This window comes from Pteropus alecto, unplaced genomic scaffold, assembly GCF_000325575.1.
Source record: "Pteropus alecto unplaced genomic scaffold, ASM32557v1 scaffold10, whole genome shotgun sequence".
Taxonomy (NCBI): domain Eukaryota; kingdom Metazoa; phylum Chordata; class Mammalia; order Chiroptera; family Pteropodidae; genus Pteropus; species Pteropus alecto.
Genome location: NW_006431210.1, coordinates 6,918,048 through 6,935,555, shown reverse-complemented (window position 1 = coordinate 6,935,555; position 17,508 = coordinate 6,918,048). Strand labels below are relative to the sequence as shown.

At 43.0% G+C, this 17,508-nt stretch overlaps 1 protein-coding gene across 1 annotated transcript in view; it reads right to left on the bottom strand.

Moving 5' to 3' along the window:
- The window catches only part of TRIM71 (tripartite motif containing 71), a 61,857-nt gene that overhangs the window by 43,514 nt on the left and 835 nt on the right, over positions 1-17,508 (bottom strand). The window lies entirely within an intron of this gene.

The following is a 17,508-nucleotide window of genomic DNA, read 5'->3' as shown; positions in this document are numbered from 1 at the left end:
TGCCCCAAGCCTGGGGGGTGGGGTAGAATCCAAACAAAACGGGGCAGAAAAACGGTGGCCCCGGCAAGGGGCCCTAGGAAGCCCACTCCCTCCACCTCTGTCAGAGGGATGAGGAGGCCAAGAAGCACTCCAGCACAGATTATTAAACCTGGACCTTACAAACACGGCGTGCAATTTTGGGGGCTGAGTCTCTAACTGCGACGGAGTAAAGTTCCAGAGAGAAAAAAGGAAACAGGCCAAAACCTCTGAAGTTAATCATTAACTATATCTTGAGGGTCTTCTTTGAATTCATGCTTTGTGCTGGCTGTTACTGTAACCAATGCAAACATTTTACTGTCCTTCAAAACACGGAAGGTGGGTTTTGTTGGCTTGTTTTTTAAAATGCGGCTTCTGCATCACCATAGGTGATTCCAGGGAGGTTCCAATCAGGGGTCCCCAGCAAAAATAATCTTTGCAAGGAGAGAGTAGGTGGGGAACAGGAACTGATGAGAGCAACCTCTTCTCCCTGTGGCAGGCTGGTGCACCCACTCTGTTGACAAGACAGTGGACAGGATCTTCAAACAGCTTGAAAGGTAGATGAGAGACTTGGGCTTTCCAAGTAAGGAAGTTTTGGGACAGGCTGACGCAACTGAAAGATTTTCTTTTGTTCTGAGGGTCGAGGTGGTTCCAAGGGTGACTGTGTTCCCAAGAAAAGTCCCCTTTCACCATCCCGATCACACGTTTTAAATGGAGCCCAACAGCTCCCTGGAGCCCGTTTGAATTAACTCCCGTAAACACTGGTTGAACATTTGCTTTGCAGATAAAGTTCTAATCACCAACAAAGTCCGTGGCAAAGTGCTTCCCAGTTTTTCAAGCTCCCCAGAGGCCCCCAGGTCTTTCTTCTTCCTTGAAGCACTACTAATGATCTGCTCCCCTCTACCTGGGCACCGCCCACCTGCCCCCCAACACAAAACGTCTGTTTTCATGCCTTTCTACCCGTTCTCACGGTATCCAACCCTTACTCCATTCCAGCTCCGCTCAGCAACCTATTTCCTTCAGTAGATCCAGTTCTCACTGGGGGTCCAGAGACCATACTTGTGTTAAGAGTTAAGCATAAGGGAAGATAGAGAAGTGAACTCTGAATCCTGACAGTGTCAAGGCCATGAGGAACCCTCATCCACAACGGAGCTCAATATTCAACTTTCTAAACTGAGGACTCCACAATCTTGCACACAGGAAGCTGCTTAAAACCTACTGTAAATTTCTTAGGCTTGGGCATCACATGGTCATTCAGCAAAAGGCGGTTCTGAATGACATATACAATATCCGGTCCGTAGCAAGAAACTGCCCCTACCCCAAAGTGAAATTTCTCCTGTAAAATTTAAATTTTCTAAGAAGCTCAAAAATCAAAATGTTTCTGAAAGGGAAGTCTTCGGGAATGGAAGCCACTAAGCTGTCAACTCCAATTGAACCGGCAGGCCTGGAAAGCTATGAATTTTCTCAGAAGTGTTTACCACCAGGGGCCTAGACTCCAAGAACAAGACAGCTTTAGCTCCCCTATCCCTAACCGCTCCCCCTACCCCCGCCCTGCCCCACCTCTAGAAGAACACAGGAAGCCGGCTCTCTGTTGCTAGGACTTCACTTTTAAGCCCTTGAATTAAAAAAATAAAAGGCATATAATACCTAGTCAAAAATAATTTAGTACTTTTACACATACAACATTCATCACGGTACCCAAAGTCCCCAATAATTCTATTTCCCTTTACAGTGAGGTAAGGGTCCCCAGAAGGCAACCTCTGTTCTAGTCCTTTATGTCCTCAAAACACCCGGAGAGAGCCAGGCACATGGCAGATGCTCAATGAGAAGTATGTTGATTGAACGGAATTCACTTCCACATTTTCCAAGCAATCCTTGAGGAATTTGCCTCCCAGCAGGCATCTGCTCACTAGAAAACAATGTGCCCTGGCCATTTGCATTGTGGCCCTGAGAGAGCAAATGTTTAAAAGAGAAGAGAGATAGAAATCTGGGCCTTCACAGAGGCTAAAATGTCTCAGAGGTAAAGATTTTAGGGCGTGTTAGAGCTATCCTTGCATCAGCAATAAACCTGAACATTAGACATTGCAACTTTCTGTCATTTCCGTCACCCAAAGCTCTGTGGCTCACTCTAGTTTCTGTGAAACTCCCAAAATCCATGACCAGAGCAGCAGGCCAAATTCTCCAGATTAGCACTAAAAGGTACTAAAGCAAGAGAACGCTCTGGGATGGTAGAAATGTTGTCTTGATTGTGGTGGAGGTCGCACGGGTATGTCGGAACTCATCAAAATGAGTGCATCTGACTGGACCTAAACTATACCTCAATAAAGAGGATGAGCAAATGAGTTATGGATTTGTTTGTCATGTGAGGATGTGCCAGATTCATTATTAGAATTAAAAAAAAAAAAAAAGCAAAATGTAGAACTATACCCCTACAGTCAACAAATACATGTTTCAAAACAACATCATCATCAGTGTGTGCATGATTAAATGATACTCATCAAGTGTCACACAGGCACAAGAAATATGACCAATGATATAATCCAAACTTAACAATAATTACATCTGGGGAGTAGAATTAGCAAGTTACATTTCTTTGCCTACTTAGCATTTGCCTGTATTACAATGACCGCATCTCTTGAAATTTAAAAATTCAATGAAGATAATAAAATTTGAGGGGGCGGGGGAAGGGCGCGCGCTCTCTCACTCTCTCTCTCTGTATAAAAGAGCAGGTTTGTATGGCCCAGCCCAGTAATTGGTATACAGCAGGCAACAGAGCAACACATGCTGAAGGACTGACTGGTATGTAACAGCCCTGAGCAATACAAGCACCGCCACTGGTCTGCTGTAAGAACATCTGCAGAGAATCTCCTTCCTTAAAAGTTACCTGATATCAAAGAGATTTTTAAGAGATCACCAGGATATGGCCACAAAGCATGAACACTCAACCAATATATATATATTACACTGCAGGGTCGGTTGGCACTCATAGGTAAAGGCCTTAAAACACCCAACTCCTTACCCCCAGCCAACGGCTATATTCAGACTGGTTTCCCAGAAATGGGAGGTTCAGAGATTAAAAAAAGGGGGGGCGGGGGAATGAGACCATTCACTAACTGTCATAACATTAGGCTTATCGTTTGTTCTAAATAAAATTCAGTTGCATTTCATGATACGCCAAGAATATATTTTAGAGTGGGATTAAAGATACAAAGTATAGAAAAAGTAACACTATTGTCAACCACACTAAGATTTAAAATATCTACTGAGTTAAACTAAATCGAGGCAAGCCATGGGCTCAGAGAAATCTTTTGCGACACACAGCAAGTATTTATCCGAAACCTCTACAAATTGATATTTCAAAGACCCAGGAGAGGTGGGCCCAGGAACCCAGGCAATTCAGGGAGGAAACCCAAATGGCCAATAAACATATGAAAAGACGCCTACCTAGCCCTAATCACGGAAATGCAAAGTAAAACCACAGGGCGAACCATTTTTCTGTTAGATTGATGGCAACAAGGATGGGTGGGGTGGGAGGAAATGTGGCTGGTAGGAGGCAAGCTCTCAGAAGCAAATTAGCATTTCAAATGGTCTCTCCAGCTTCCTAGCAATTCCCTTGCTGGGGGTGGAGAGGGATCTTCCTTCTAGAACAGGGACATTGGATGTGCACTTTAATAGCAATGGCCAAAGAGAGAAAATCCTAATGAGGGAATAGCTAAATAAATTCCATGCCATGAACACCAAGTTCAGAGCAGTAATAGACAGCAAAGTCGCTACAGGAAAACATCTACACGCGTTTTTAAGGATATATTTCTATATGCGTGTGTGTGGGTGGCTGTTAGGGTTTAAAAGGGAAACACAAACCCACGTCCTACACTTTTTAAAAACTTTACAGATAATCTGAACAAAGATACATTTATGTATCGCCTATATAATTAAACCAGTATTAGATTTAATTGGTCTGAGTTACTTCCTAGAAATACAAGGTTGCCGAGAAAATTCCCAATTTTCCATTCTTCCAGCAACTACATGCTGAGGATAGTGAAGGAGGAAGCAAAGATCAAATACAGTCAACGAGCATATACATATTCAAAAAATTGCAACCTCAAGTGACAAATGCCTTGCAGTCAAACAAAACGTAAGTTAAAAAAAAAAAAACTTTAATGTCTTTAAAGAACACAACTTTAAAACAAAATAGCTACCTCTTACCCGCTTTTTAACCTGTCAAGTGTTTGCAAATCTTCTATAGTTTTTATTAAACACTCATTCATTTGGTTCCTCTTTTTTTGTTCACTGTGGGCAAACCTGCCTGCCTTCAGCATCAAGAGCGGGTGAGAACTCTCACACAGTGACAACGCTTGTAAGTGCTGACTGCAAGTCAAGGAACTGAAATGAGAAGGCCCTGGCAGGCGGGACAGAGACCTCCAAGTTAGTTTTTGGACTTTGTTCCTTAATCTGCTGAAACAACAGAATGTTATACCTTAAACATTCTGGGCTCCTGGATGCAACACACCGAGACCTCTCCACCATGTTACACTCCAAGAAAACTGTTACAAGTCAGCAAGGGAGCCAACCCAACAGAGCCTGAAACCCAATCTCTTCTAAACCCAAGCCAACGCCAAACATCACCTCCTCATCTGCATAATTTAATCTTGTACCTGGCTTTTAAATTTTATTCCTATTTATCTGTTGCTTTACATGCCTTAATTTTGGAGGGAGACGAGAATTGATTGGTTCTGCATCCTACACCAAGCGAACAACAAAAAATCTCTTGAAAATAAGTTCTATGGGGCTACAACAAATAGGCACTGATAAACTGGGCAGCATACTGTCATCAAATGCAGACAAATCCTGTGCTAGGTTAGGTTGCACAGGAGCCGCGAGACAATCAACACTCCAACGTGAATGCTTAGAACACCAAATGTTAACACCATCCCTCCTTTTACGAGAGGGAAATGTTTGTTTCCAAAGTTCAAGACTAGCTGTGCTAAAAAAGCATAACTTTCAGTCTGAGATGCCCAAATATATTTATACCTTCCTTTGCATAAATTTGTATGTTAATAACATTTGTACACACAGTTAACAATTAACACACACTTTAGTTGTAGCAAATAGCCAAGAACCGACAGTAAAGGAATGAAGACTGGCAGTAACTTCAGTTCTGAGGAGTCAAGGCAAATCTACTTATTGTACAGTAGGACTTAAGAATGAATAAGATTATAAAATTAGTAGCTGTTGTGATCTAGTCCCAAAGGGTGTCCAGAATTAACCATTATCTCTTGCTACGAAAGGATGTTGCTAGCCCTTTATAAATGGGTTTCCATTTAGTACCATAAATAAATCCTAACAGAAAACCCCCTTTTCCACTAACTAACCCATCAGTTTAAAAATGGAGACTCATGTACCTTCCTTCATCCACAATACCTGCAGGGGTTCCTTTCCAAGACTCAGTCAAAGCTCCAGATAACTGGGTTAGTTCATAGCTGACCAATGTGGCACTTTTTAAATCTAATTAAATTCGTAAAATAAAAATTCCCTCTTAGAATATTCCTCTAAATTCCTGAAAGTTCTGATAAAACAAACAACAAAAGCCAAAGGAGATAAACACCAACAGGGATTTCTCTGGAAGATTACTGAAAATAAAAGGTAAGACTAATGGGTGGGTGGCTAACAGGTGCTTCCACTGACACCCTGGCAGCACTGTCCTCAAATTAAATTGTTCCTTCATTTTAAATTTCTAAATGTTTTCACTTATATATAGTGCATGACATTATTTCATCAGGAAATACTTCATTTGATTTTCAAACAAAAAGTCAGTCCTAGGCTGGCTAATGCAAATGTTACCAACCCTTATGGAATGATGAGGAAAACTAAAAACAAGAAACACAATTGCCCCTCAACTGGTGAATGTATCAACTCTAGTAGATTCGGACAATGCAAAACTACTCAACAATAAAAGGGAGGAACTATTGATACTGCAAAACAGGGATGACTCTTGAATGCATTACGCCAACTGAACAAAAACTCAACTCGAAAGGCTTTAACACTAGATGATTCCATTGTACCACATTCTAGAAAAGACAAAATCATAGGAATAGAGAACAGACCAGTGGTCACCTAAGGGGGAGGGGAGGGGAGGACTTGGGAGCGATGGGACTGTTCTGTATTTTGACTGGTGAGTACACCTTGTATACTCTTGTTAAAATGTGCAGAATTGGACAATGAAAATAGGTGAATTTTACAATATGTAATCTACACCTCAGTAAATGAAAATACCAAAAAAATCAAACTAGAAAAACCACCAAGCTAGGAGAAGTGAGGCCTTCCCTCTCAGCCTAAGGTTATGCAGCATAAACTGCAGCACAAATGCAGGACAAAGTGTGGGGTTGCGGGGTGGTGGGGAGGGGGCGTGCGTTCTGGCCATCTTAAAGGCGGAAGGGAGAGAGGAAGAGAAAGCAGGGAGAGGGGGGAAGTGCCTCCCTACAGCCTGTATGTACTGAGTGTCCCTAGCTCATTCCCAAGATTATAGCCATAATGGGCTAAAGAGTCTGGTTCCCACCAGGGAGATATGCATGGTCTTCCAGGCAGCCATCCACAGACCCCCTCCCTCTGTGGACCAGCAGCAGCCCCCACTCAGGGGTCAGAACCGAATCAGGCCATTAGGGAAGGCAGGGAATCACCCGATCCCAAACTGACTGGGTAAACTCTACAAGGAAAGGGATTTGGGGCTATTTTTGCCTGCTGCTGTAATCCCAGGGCCTCCTACTTTGCCAAATCAGTTTTCGTAGAAATTCAGGTCTGTTTTCAAAGAAATTACAATTTCCTGCACTCGTTTCATCTCTACTTACACTGTGTAATTACACGACCAAGTACAACGGACATAAACAGGTCCGGGAACAAAAACAGCAGTCTCTCTCGGTAAGCACGCAAGTCCACTGGGGAGAGCTGTCCGCAGGGAGAGGGGCTGCGTGTGGCTCATGCGGCCGGCTGGTGGAGGCTGTCAGCAAGCTGGGCTGGTAGACTCTAACCACAGTGATAGGAAGAGCACCGCTAACTTTGGACACATTCTGGTTCTCATCCCTCTGAGATCTCCCCCATATTTTCATGAAAAGTTTCATGAAAAAGAATCGAATCAGGTGGTGCTGCCAGGAGCAATGGCCCTAATGGAATGCCATCTTCTCAGCTCTGCTGCTTACTGAATTATCTTCTCTCAGCCTTAAACCCATCCTCTTTCTGACACCACCCCCCCACACCCCTCCTTTATGATTTGGGAGAATGGGAGAACTGGGACTGAGCAAACCACATCTCTGCCTTGCCAGCTGGGTCATACTTAGATTCTGCCAATAGGGGATGCTGGAGGGAGAAAGGATTTGGGTCTATCTTGATGGTCTTAACAGACTTCTTTACCCCAGCAGTACTGGGCCCTCATTCCAGTAGCAGCAGCACCGGATTCCAGTTTGCAGTTTTCTAACACTGGAGGGACCAGCTTTGCCATCCCGTCTCCCACGCCCATCCCAAGGGGCCAGACCCATAGGAACCCCACTAAGTATTAATAACTCCAACCTCTTCCCTTTTGATCTCTGTGGGAAGCAGCTAGGATGGCAGCTGCTTCCCACAGTTGCTATTTCCCAGATACCCTAATATTCTCTTCTTGCCTTTCAGTAACAGTCAACAATTCTTTACATTAAATTACCTCTTAAAGTAACTAATGTGGCTCTGGCTCCTGACTGATACACCAGTTGTTTCCTCTACATATAATTAACCCACTCTACTTGAGGGGGTCAGAGGAAGGGACCCTAACACCTTCTTTAGGATTAGGTAAAATTAAGTAAAAGGTTTATTTAGATTACACACCCTCCTCTAGAGTCATTCCACTGTAGGTTCCAGGAAACCCCACTCTGCTCATCAGCACACCTACTTAAATTCCACGGTTCTCTGAAAAGCTCTCTCTCCAGTTCCAACTCATCTCCCTTTAGGAACCTGTTTAGATGCCCTGAGCTTTAACATTTAGATTTCATACAGTAATTTAAATAAGACCACATATGAAGTAGGCACACAGAGATGATAAGCCCCCTCTTCATTCACCTTTCTCCCTTTCAGTTGTCTTCCCAAACAAACCACAAGGCTCAATAGGGAATAGGTCACAGACTGCCCTTATACATCTTTAAGCATGGAATGCAATTCTTAGGTGCAGACATTCAAATATTTTGATGACAAATATCAACACATCAAGTCCTATCGGCAATGAGGAACTGCTCAAATTATTCCATGCATCAAATATTGCTTGGCCATCTACCAGAAAATATTTGAGAAAGATAGCATATTTAACTTCATGAAAAAGAAATTTTACGTGTTTGGCAGCAACTTGCAGGAAAAGTTAAAGTCAAATTCTTTTTAGGATATTTACACATAGTTATGTGCCTCTGTTGTTATTAAAACATGAATTTTTCTAACTCTTTCAAAGCATCTTCATGTAAATTACAGCTCTCCCCACAGATAGATCTCGAAAACATAACCATTCCCATCTCTCCCACCTAAAAGGTCAGAGATCAAGAGGTTAAATGACTTGCCCAAGGTCACATTGCAACTTTTGGGCAATATTGGGATTTTAAACCCAGGTCTTTTTACTCTAAAGCTCATGCTCCTCCTGGTCTTTATACTGAGAAGCTACAAGCACTTTCCAATTTACTGTTCCCCCTTTCATCCACAAAATGTGTCCCTCCATCTACATAATGTGAGAGAAAGGTCCATCCCTAATATTTTTCAAGGGCATTTATTCTTGGCTTGAAAACTAAGACATCTCCTTTGTTCCTGGCAAATGAATAAAAAGGCACCAGTATGAGCATCTTCTGAGGGTCAAACACAACCTGCATCAATTACCACCGAGAACTGACAATCTGGTAAAATCTTTCTGGAACTAGTCTTTAAACTCGCTAACATAAACAGAGGCCAGATCTAGTGTAAAAGCCCCTACCTGCTAATGCCAAAGTACTTGCTTTGAAGGGTTGAGGCCAGGGTTCAAGGGAATTGGGGGGTGGGGGCAGGGGGGTCAGGAGGTGGCCTTCATTGCCCGAAATCCAGAATAAAACATGCCTGTTATATGTTAAATGGCAGAGGAAACCTCCTTCTCATTCTGACATTGTGGAGATCTCCTATGAGACAATTATAATTTCAAGAGAATAATTAAAACTCTTCCTTGCTAAATTATTGTTCTGGTAATAGTGTATGTTAAGTTAATTTTGGAGTGAGTGACACAGTAATGTCACACGCATTTTTGCCGAGAGGCCATGGCACATTTCTATCTGCTATTTAATTTTCTCCTTAACATGGAAAAGATCAAAAATAAGAATAAAACACAAGATTCAAGCAACAAATTTCACATTAAATATGAGATGTTTAAGGACGCGTTTCAGAAACATAAATTTGCCAAATATTGTGAATAAAGAGCAATGTGAAAAGAGAACTAGTTTCTGATCAACAAGTCATTTCACCAACACAGGCCTGTAAAGTAGCAGGTTTTTTTCTATGGTGATTTAAGGCCTTTCCAGTAATAATTTTTCTCTTCAGATACTTCCCCCAACATACATATACATACATACACACACACTGTGAAATTAAAGCTTATACAATATTTCAGTCCTTGAAATCAGACTGTTCCCTTGAGCAAGTTGATCCAATTCCCTGAAATACCACAGTCCTCCGCCCCCATAAAAGAAGTATCATGGCTTCAAAGATTAGCGATTCTCAAATATATCATTTTAAATATAAACTCGATTTCCACCTGCAAAAAATGCTGCAGGTTATTGATACAGCTTCTGAATATACCACTTGTGCACCTCATTCTCTCCTAGGCTTGGGGAGCCTTATAACCCTAAAACAGTCTAGACCGAAAGTTAAAGCTGAGTCCCTGTTTTTTTCTAAAGTAAAACAAGGTTTAAAAGCATTTTTCTCCAGTACACCTTGCATCACCTGAATCACTACATACCTTTCCATTTAGATACTGGTAAAATGATAAAAGCACAGCTCAGCCATTATTTCCAACACTGAAAACTGATTTTCTTCTAAGACATCTCCTTTTGGGGGAAAGAGGAAGGAAGAGGAAGGAAGAGGAGGGAAGAGGAGGGAAGAGGAGGGAAGAGGAGGGAAGAGGAGGGAAGAAGAGGGAAGGAGAGGTCTGCTTCAATATTCTAACATGTAGTTTATTAATAAAAAGCTATTACAATGCTTAACATTGCCTTCTATTGTGAGATGCTGTGCTGTGGCACTGTTATCCCTAATCCTTACCACGCTGAAAAGTGTGACAGCCATTTTACAGATGACAAAACTGAGACAGCAAGAATTCAACCTAGGATCACACTGTTGGAGCGCTCGAGTAAAGCAAAGCTAAATCACTTATAATAAGAAACATCACAAAAATCTTTTTGAACTATTAAGCTTTCTTTTCCATAACCACTTTTCTGCTCAACACTTATTCATACATTTGTGTGTGCATTTTTCAGTACAAGCCTATAGATGATCGTGAGAAATCTCTCCCAATAATATTGGTCTCAAAGAAGCAGAGCGCACAGACCACATTTACAGATGTGGTCTAAACACATCATAATTATGACTGCTGATGCCACCTAGTCGCAATTCTCAGTTTTAAAACACCTGTGCTGATGTAGTCATATCAGATTCATGTTTGACAGCAAAACCTGAGTATGCAGTTTTAATACAGTAGAATTTTTATAATTATTCCAATTAGTCTGAATATGAATGACATTTTCAAAACCCACTGGCATTTCAAGAAAAACATTTTTATCTGCAAATGGTTAAGGCTAGAAAGAAGGAAATGGCTGGCCAAATTTTCCAGAAGTAACAACTAAAGGATTCAGTTGTTGACACCTGTTTAGAAGGCACAGGAGTTCCTCTCTCATTCCCAGTGGGTTCCTCACCAGCTCAGGCTTCAAAGCTCCTTTGGGGGCCCTCAAAATTCACAGGTGTCAAAGCCATGAGAGAATGCCCTCTGTCTACACAACTAACCTTGACTCAACTTAATACTCTTGTGTGTACATTGCTCTGCTTCATTCAAATCCCATTAATGTTGATAGAATGTGCTATTCTGCAGGAGCCTGTCCAGGTAAATAATCACAATCGAGAATTATTCCCTTATTCATGACCAAGCCTTCTCTTCCCAATATTTACAACTTCACTGTGCTATTACTGAAAGTAATAACTTTACCACTAAAGATTACCTTTTCCTTAGGGTGCTGTGCCTATTGATCATCAAACTGAGATCTTAAACAGATTCACCAAAAAGCAAAAAACAAAAACAAAAAAACAAACAAAAAAAATCCCCCAAAAAACAAAAAAAAACACCTCACTTGGTGGGAGCTGATGCTCAGGAAAGGAACTATCTGGGTTTAGTAGAAAATCTACAGTAAGGAGGACAAAAAATACTGGCCTGATGTCTTCAGATTAAATATGGATCTCCCAAAATCTCAGTTGGTTTTGAGAGATGAGACTCCAGAATAGGGGATCATTTCACTCTACCTTCAAAGCCAGTTGTAAACCAACTATCTAAAACATGAGATAAGCTGGAGATGGCACCTGAAGAAGGAAAGAATTACACTGGATTAAGTATTGAGTCAAATAGTTCCGATGTAAGTTGCCAGTGCTCAGCCCCCATCCCTCCCAATTTCTCTGTTAGCAAGTCAGAGGTCTTGTCAATCAAAGTCAATCTGGTTTCAGTCACCTCAGTTTGTGGGTATAAACAAAACCTCAAGAGGAGAAGAATAATTTAGTATTGAACAAGCATGAGGTCACAGCAACTGAAGGGGAAAGATGCATCAGCTTCCTCTTGCAAGTCACAATGCTTGAAAGGTCAAGAGAAGGGGGAAGAGAGTGGACTGCAACGGGTGGCATCTTGCTCCCTTTAGGCAACTGTAATTCTTTGTCAGTATCGTTCTCTTGCTCTTCCAAAATAACAGAGATGGCAAAAACAGCCTTAGTGAGCCAAGCATTTCCTTTAACTCTTTGTCAGTATTATGAAGGAGTGGGGACGGAACATTATTTTGAAACCGCCTGCATGGTAGAATTCGGCTCAACCTTTTGCTTTAAGTGTCATGAAGAATGACCCCCAAAATGGTCCTTTATTCACTTATAAGGACATCTAAAATAAATCTTGCCCTGTGTGAGAACGGGATGGAGAAATGGCAAGCAAACCATGTGACTTTTAAGGTAACACTAGAGGAAACAAAATCTGTAGAGTTAAATTTTAAAGTTACAGAATTATCGAATTATCAAATAAGTTAAAATTTCTATTGAATCGGGAAAATTTATAAACCTTTTTCTACTACTTCAATAAAAGCATTAACCATTTCACCTCCTCTTATAAGCTTCCCCAAAAGCTAACTTACATTCTCTCTATATATATGCCAAGTTTTTAAAATGACAACATAAAAAGCTAATAGCTATGCTCAAAATTTCACATATGAAAAGTTCCTTCTGTTTTAAGTAGTGCTTTAAGAAACTACATTTTAATGTTGGTTTCAGCATCCTGAAATTTATAAGCATCTGAAATGGGAGGGAGAACTGTGGTGGAAAAAGGAAATTTTACTCAATTCTTCACTTTCGGGTTTCTTTATTCCACATACAATTACTTAACTTGAAAACATCATAGTAATATCAAATGAAGAACTGAAGTCTGACAGAAAGTGCCCATTTTCTTCCTAAAGTATCTTTATTGTTTCAAATATATATTCTAGCATTGAAAACAAAACCCCTGTAAACCAAAAGCAAGTCTATGCAACCTCTAAACCAGTGTACTCTTTTTTAATTAGAAAAAGTCAGTAACAAATAGGTTCCTCTGACAGTGCTGATACCACACTGCAGGTTCAAATATTACCAGCACACTTTATGGCTTGGCGTTATGCCTGCGAGCCAACCTCATCAGCAAAGGCTTGCCAGACTAGCCAAGGCCCACTTCCCCTGGATCCATGTTGATAAAATCCATCCCTATGCACTTTAATGAAAGGAAGACCAGGCACATTCCTCAGCTAAAACGTGACTTTCTAAAAGCCCACAAACAGATTACATTCAAGGATAAGGAATTAAGAATCAATAATGAACATCTATCTCCCATATATTTTCACCAAGCATTTTCTTAATTTAAGACTTCAACCTACAAACAGCCATCTGCTGAACTGGATTCAAAAGCAGCAACCTCCAATTATTTCTAAGTTACGAAAAGTTTGGTTTTCTGGCAAACAGGCAAGATGCATGCATTAGGCAGACAGAAATGCACCTAAACCCCATAGAATGGGTCGAAGATGGGGTGCAGAAAATACTAGAATGCACACTTTACATTCATTTTTTTTTCCTCTTGTCCTTACAAAAAGCCTTTTGGTATAGGTTTTATAATTTACACAGCACATGCACATTAACACAAACATGCATACACTACCTATTCATGCCTGAAAAAGCTTAGACACTGGTGAATGTGCAATAAAATACATATATTGGTGCCAACACCGGTACAATCCCCGTTCACAGTGACTTATTCAAAATAAGATACAAGAATTTATTCCACAATCAGTTATTTTAGGCAGCAAACCTGCCTTCCTCAAAGCGGGTTAAGGCTGATTTTTGGAGAGTGGTTTTCTGGGGAAAGATGATCCCCAAGCCTAGGATGGCTCAATATTCAGGGTTTTATCTAGTTGGAATTCTGGAATTTATCTTTCCAGGAAGCTTTTTATTTTTAAGCCCAAGGCAGGGACTGACTATAAATTGTATCAACACCTGCACCCCATTTTCTATCCAGGAGACTCAGGAAAATCCCAACCCTGGCTTGCCTAACTGGAAACAATATTACCTTACTCAGTGGGACGGGCTACAATGTTGCTCCTGGCTCAAAATGGCAACTGTGTCAACCCCGCGGGCTCACTACTGCTAGTGAGAGCCTCTCCCCGGGTCCGGAACACGCTCAGATCCCACTCGGCTTCCCGCCATTTACAGAATCCTGATGCTCAGCCCTTTAACACACAACACACACCATGGAAGCCCCAAGATCTCAGCTCCTGTGTTGCCTTCAAGGCAGCAAAGGGCTCACCATCCAATATGCCAGTAATACATTAAAGGGCAACTCGGGAGTGGCTGGGACAGCGCGCTCAAGTCCCGCCCGACTTCCTATCCACCTCTCTTCTCCCCACACGTGCGCAGACCCTTCCCCGGGTGTCCGCGGGGTGAGGAGAGGCCACGGGTCCGGCCGCGTTCTCAGAGCCGACGCGGGCTGCGGGCTCCAGGCTGGCGGGCCGGCGACGGCGCCGCCTCAATGTGCCTCTCCCGGGACCCAACGGCACTGACCAGTGGGTTTGGGGACGCTGGCCTAGGACTCCCGGCCTGTATGTTCGCCGGGCCGCGGCGCCTGCAGGCCTTTCGGACCGACCATGCACACACACACAACTAGAGAAAAACCCAAACTATTTTTTTTATGAGCCAGATACGAGTAGGAGCAAGCAATTCTTGTCATTTCGTTGGAAATGCCCACTCCTTTCTCTTTTAGGTTTGAAAGTTATTTGTTTTAAACCAAGCACTGAAAACACCGCCTTGTCAATCTCAAGGAGCCATTTCGATGGGGGACAGAGAGGCTTAAGAAAAGCCTCCCGCACCCCAAGTGAGTAGCCAACTGTTGGAGGCACCCTCCCTAAAAGAAAAGGGTTTGGAAAAGCCAGGCGTCAGCCCTCCTTCCCAAGGTCAGGTGGCATCAGTCACCATAAGGCAAGAGCGCCCTGAATTATTTAATGAAGCCTGTTGTCTCAGGAGGCAACTCACTAAAGTAGCCCATTTAAAAAACTGAGTAGATAGTACATATAGCCAAATATCTCAATTTAGGTATTCAGTCGCAATCAAATAGAGGACAGTCATTCTCCCAAAGTGCCCTCATGCTATTTCCCAGTCAAAAGCGGGGCTTTCCAACCGCAATATTTTCAAACTATTACCGATCACTTCCTTGGAAGGAAAGGAAGAATTTAGGCCGTGGGTGGGACCTATGTGTACCTGATGTAACACCTTAATCCTCTAGTCACAGCACTAATTTGTCATCTTTAAATTCAAATTTTCTAGTATTCTAAATCCAGGAAAAAGAGGTCTGAAACTTAGAATTTCTGAGTTTTCTTTAAATGGAAAACTAAACGGGCAAAGTAGAATTTTGCTTAAAAGTGAAAAAATGTCATGTTTTTAAAGAGTACTTAGTTTAATATCTTAATGCTTTTGCCGAAGAACTTTACATATGTTAAAAAGTAAATTTTCAGGGCATCCATGTAACTCCCGGGTAAATGAGGGGCGCTTCACTTCACACTTTACACTCTCCCATCCCATTTGAATGGTTTGATAATTTAAAAAGAGTATAAACCTTTTACAAGTCTGGCAACACTGAGCATCTACTGTTTTAGCTCAAATAAACAGTATGTGGATCTTTAACTGGGAATATAAATAAAACCTGACATTTAAACCCAACTGCTGAGAGGGAAGGTTCAATCAACACCCCTCCCAGGAAGAAAAACTGTAGCGGATTCAAGGTGCCCACTCTCTTTCACTCCCAACCCCCACCATCCCCCATTTGACCCTAATCTTCAAGTGAATTGGCTTTCAGATTGGCATTTGGCTCAATCGTTTTTCTATAAGTGACGAAAGAACACACTAGAAGCATTCACCCATAAGTGTGGAAAAACTTTAAAGATGAGTCCATTCAAAGCTTAAAAACGAAGAAAAAGAAAAACTGCCTCCTGGCTTCATACCTAGAAGGAAACTTTTAAAGTGAGGCGCCCACAAATAGATCAGAATTTCAACTTTTTTCCAATAGGAGAAGCCGGCTTAAGGCCATCAGGCAATAGCTCCGCCTTCCTCCCCAAATAACAGGTTAGGAATGGAAAAGGCTGCGCTGTGCAAGCCTCAGCCGGGCTCGGTACCAGCACGCCCATTCCGACTCGCAGGCAGCAACTCCCACTAGAATTTTTGAACCCTCTGCTGTCTCCAGCTCTACATCCAAAGCCAAGACTATATAGCAAGCACACACACCAAACTTCACGGGTCTACTACAGGTAGATCGTGTAAGCTACCGACCCTCCCGGCAGAACTTACTGCTCAAAATTTTCACCCCTTTCCTCTAATGGGTTCGGGTGAGTGGAAGGTGTCAACATGGTGTGAAAAAATAAGCAAAAAGGTTTGTTCAACAGTCCAAATAGCGAAATCAATCTCAATCGCTGAAGTGCAGCCCTCGGACCCTGCGCACCCTGGGGTTCAAGCCGCGTGGAGCTGGGTCCAGTTTTTCTTCAAGAGAAGTCGAACCCCTGGTTGGGGGGCGGGGTGAGGAAACACCTCCCAACCAGAGAAACCGGTTCCAGCTGGGATCGAAGCGGGGGAAGCGGGGAGCGGCCCAAGGGACTCCCAGCTGGGCGAGAGCAATGGGTACGGTCCCCCAATTTCGCTCATTTAGGCGCAGCCGCGGGGCCACGAGGCCGAATTCCAAGCAAGGGGAGGTTCAGGGGCCATTTACACGTTTTTTACACAGTGCGAGAAACAGCCACGAAGAGAAGGGCTTAAGATCGAGGGCTTGGTCCTCAAAGATCCAGAGATGCCCTCTGACCCGAGGAGGCAACGACAAAAAAAAAAAAAAAAAAAAAAAAAAACAGCTTTCCCTCTGAAGCACGCACGTGGAAACCAGGTCCACACAAGCACGCGCACTCCACACCCACTCACCCACACAACCATCTCTTCCTGACCCACGCCCTACTTAAAAGCAACAATCTACGGGTTTACAAACAAAAATGAGAAAATAAACCCTCAGCATGTTGGGAGGCCTCTGGTGTGCCCACACAAGGAGACCACGTCTACACAGACACAGACACACACGATCTTCCATCTCGTGCCTTATTTAAAATAGCGTGCACCCTTTGTCAAACAGAAGTCAAAATCTAAAACGAAGAGGTGTCCTGAAGCCTCGCGAACGGGGGTGGAAGAACCCTCGCACACGGAGACCAGGTCTACACAGACACACACATCTAACTCCTTCAGCTCACGCCTAATTGGAGACAACGGTTGCCACGTTTTGCCACACAGAAAATTAGCTGAGGAAAAGGTTAGAGTCACTCCACGTTTTGGAACCCTTAGGGGGCCCCCTCGCAACACGCACACAGCCAGGTCTTCTACACACGCGCGCGCGCTCGCGCGTACACACACACACTTCCCAGGCCATGATCCACTTGTGGGCAAAGACCGCCATGTAGCCAAAGGAAAAATAACATCCCGAGAGGGAAGAACCTCTCCCCGACCCCCAATCGCTTTGGGACCCGGTCCCCAGGCCCTTTGCGTGAGTTCTTGAGGTTCCCGGGTGGACACACACATATGCCCCACCCCCTCGGGGGCCGCCACACGCTCACCTCGTCGTCGTGGTGCTGGCAGAAGCCGAGGCGCTCCGGGAAGACCGAGAGGATGGAGAAGGGCGGGCCGGGGAAGGAC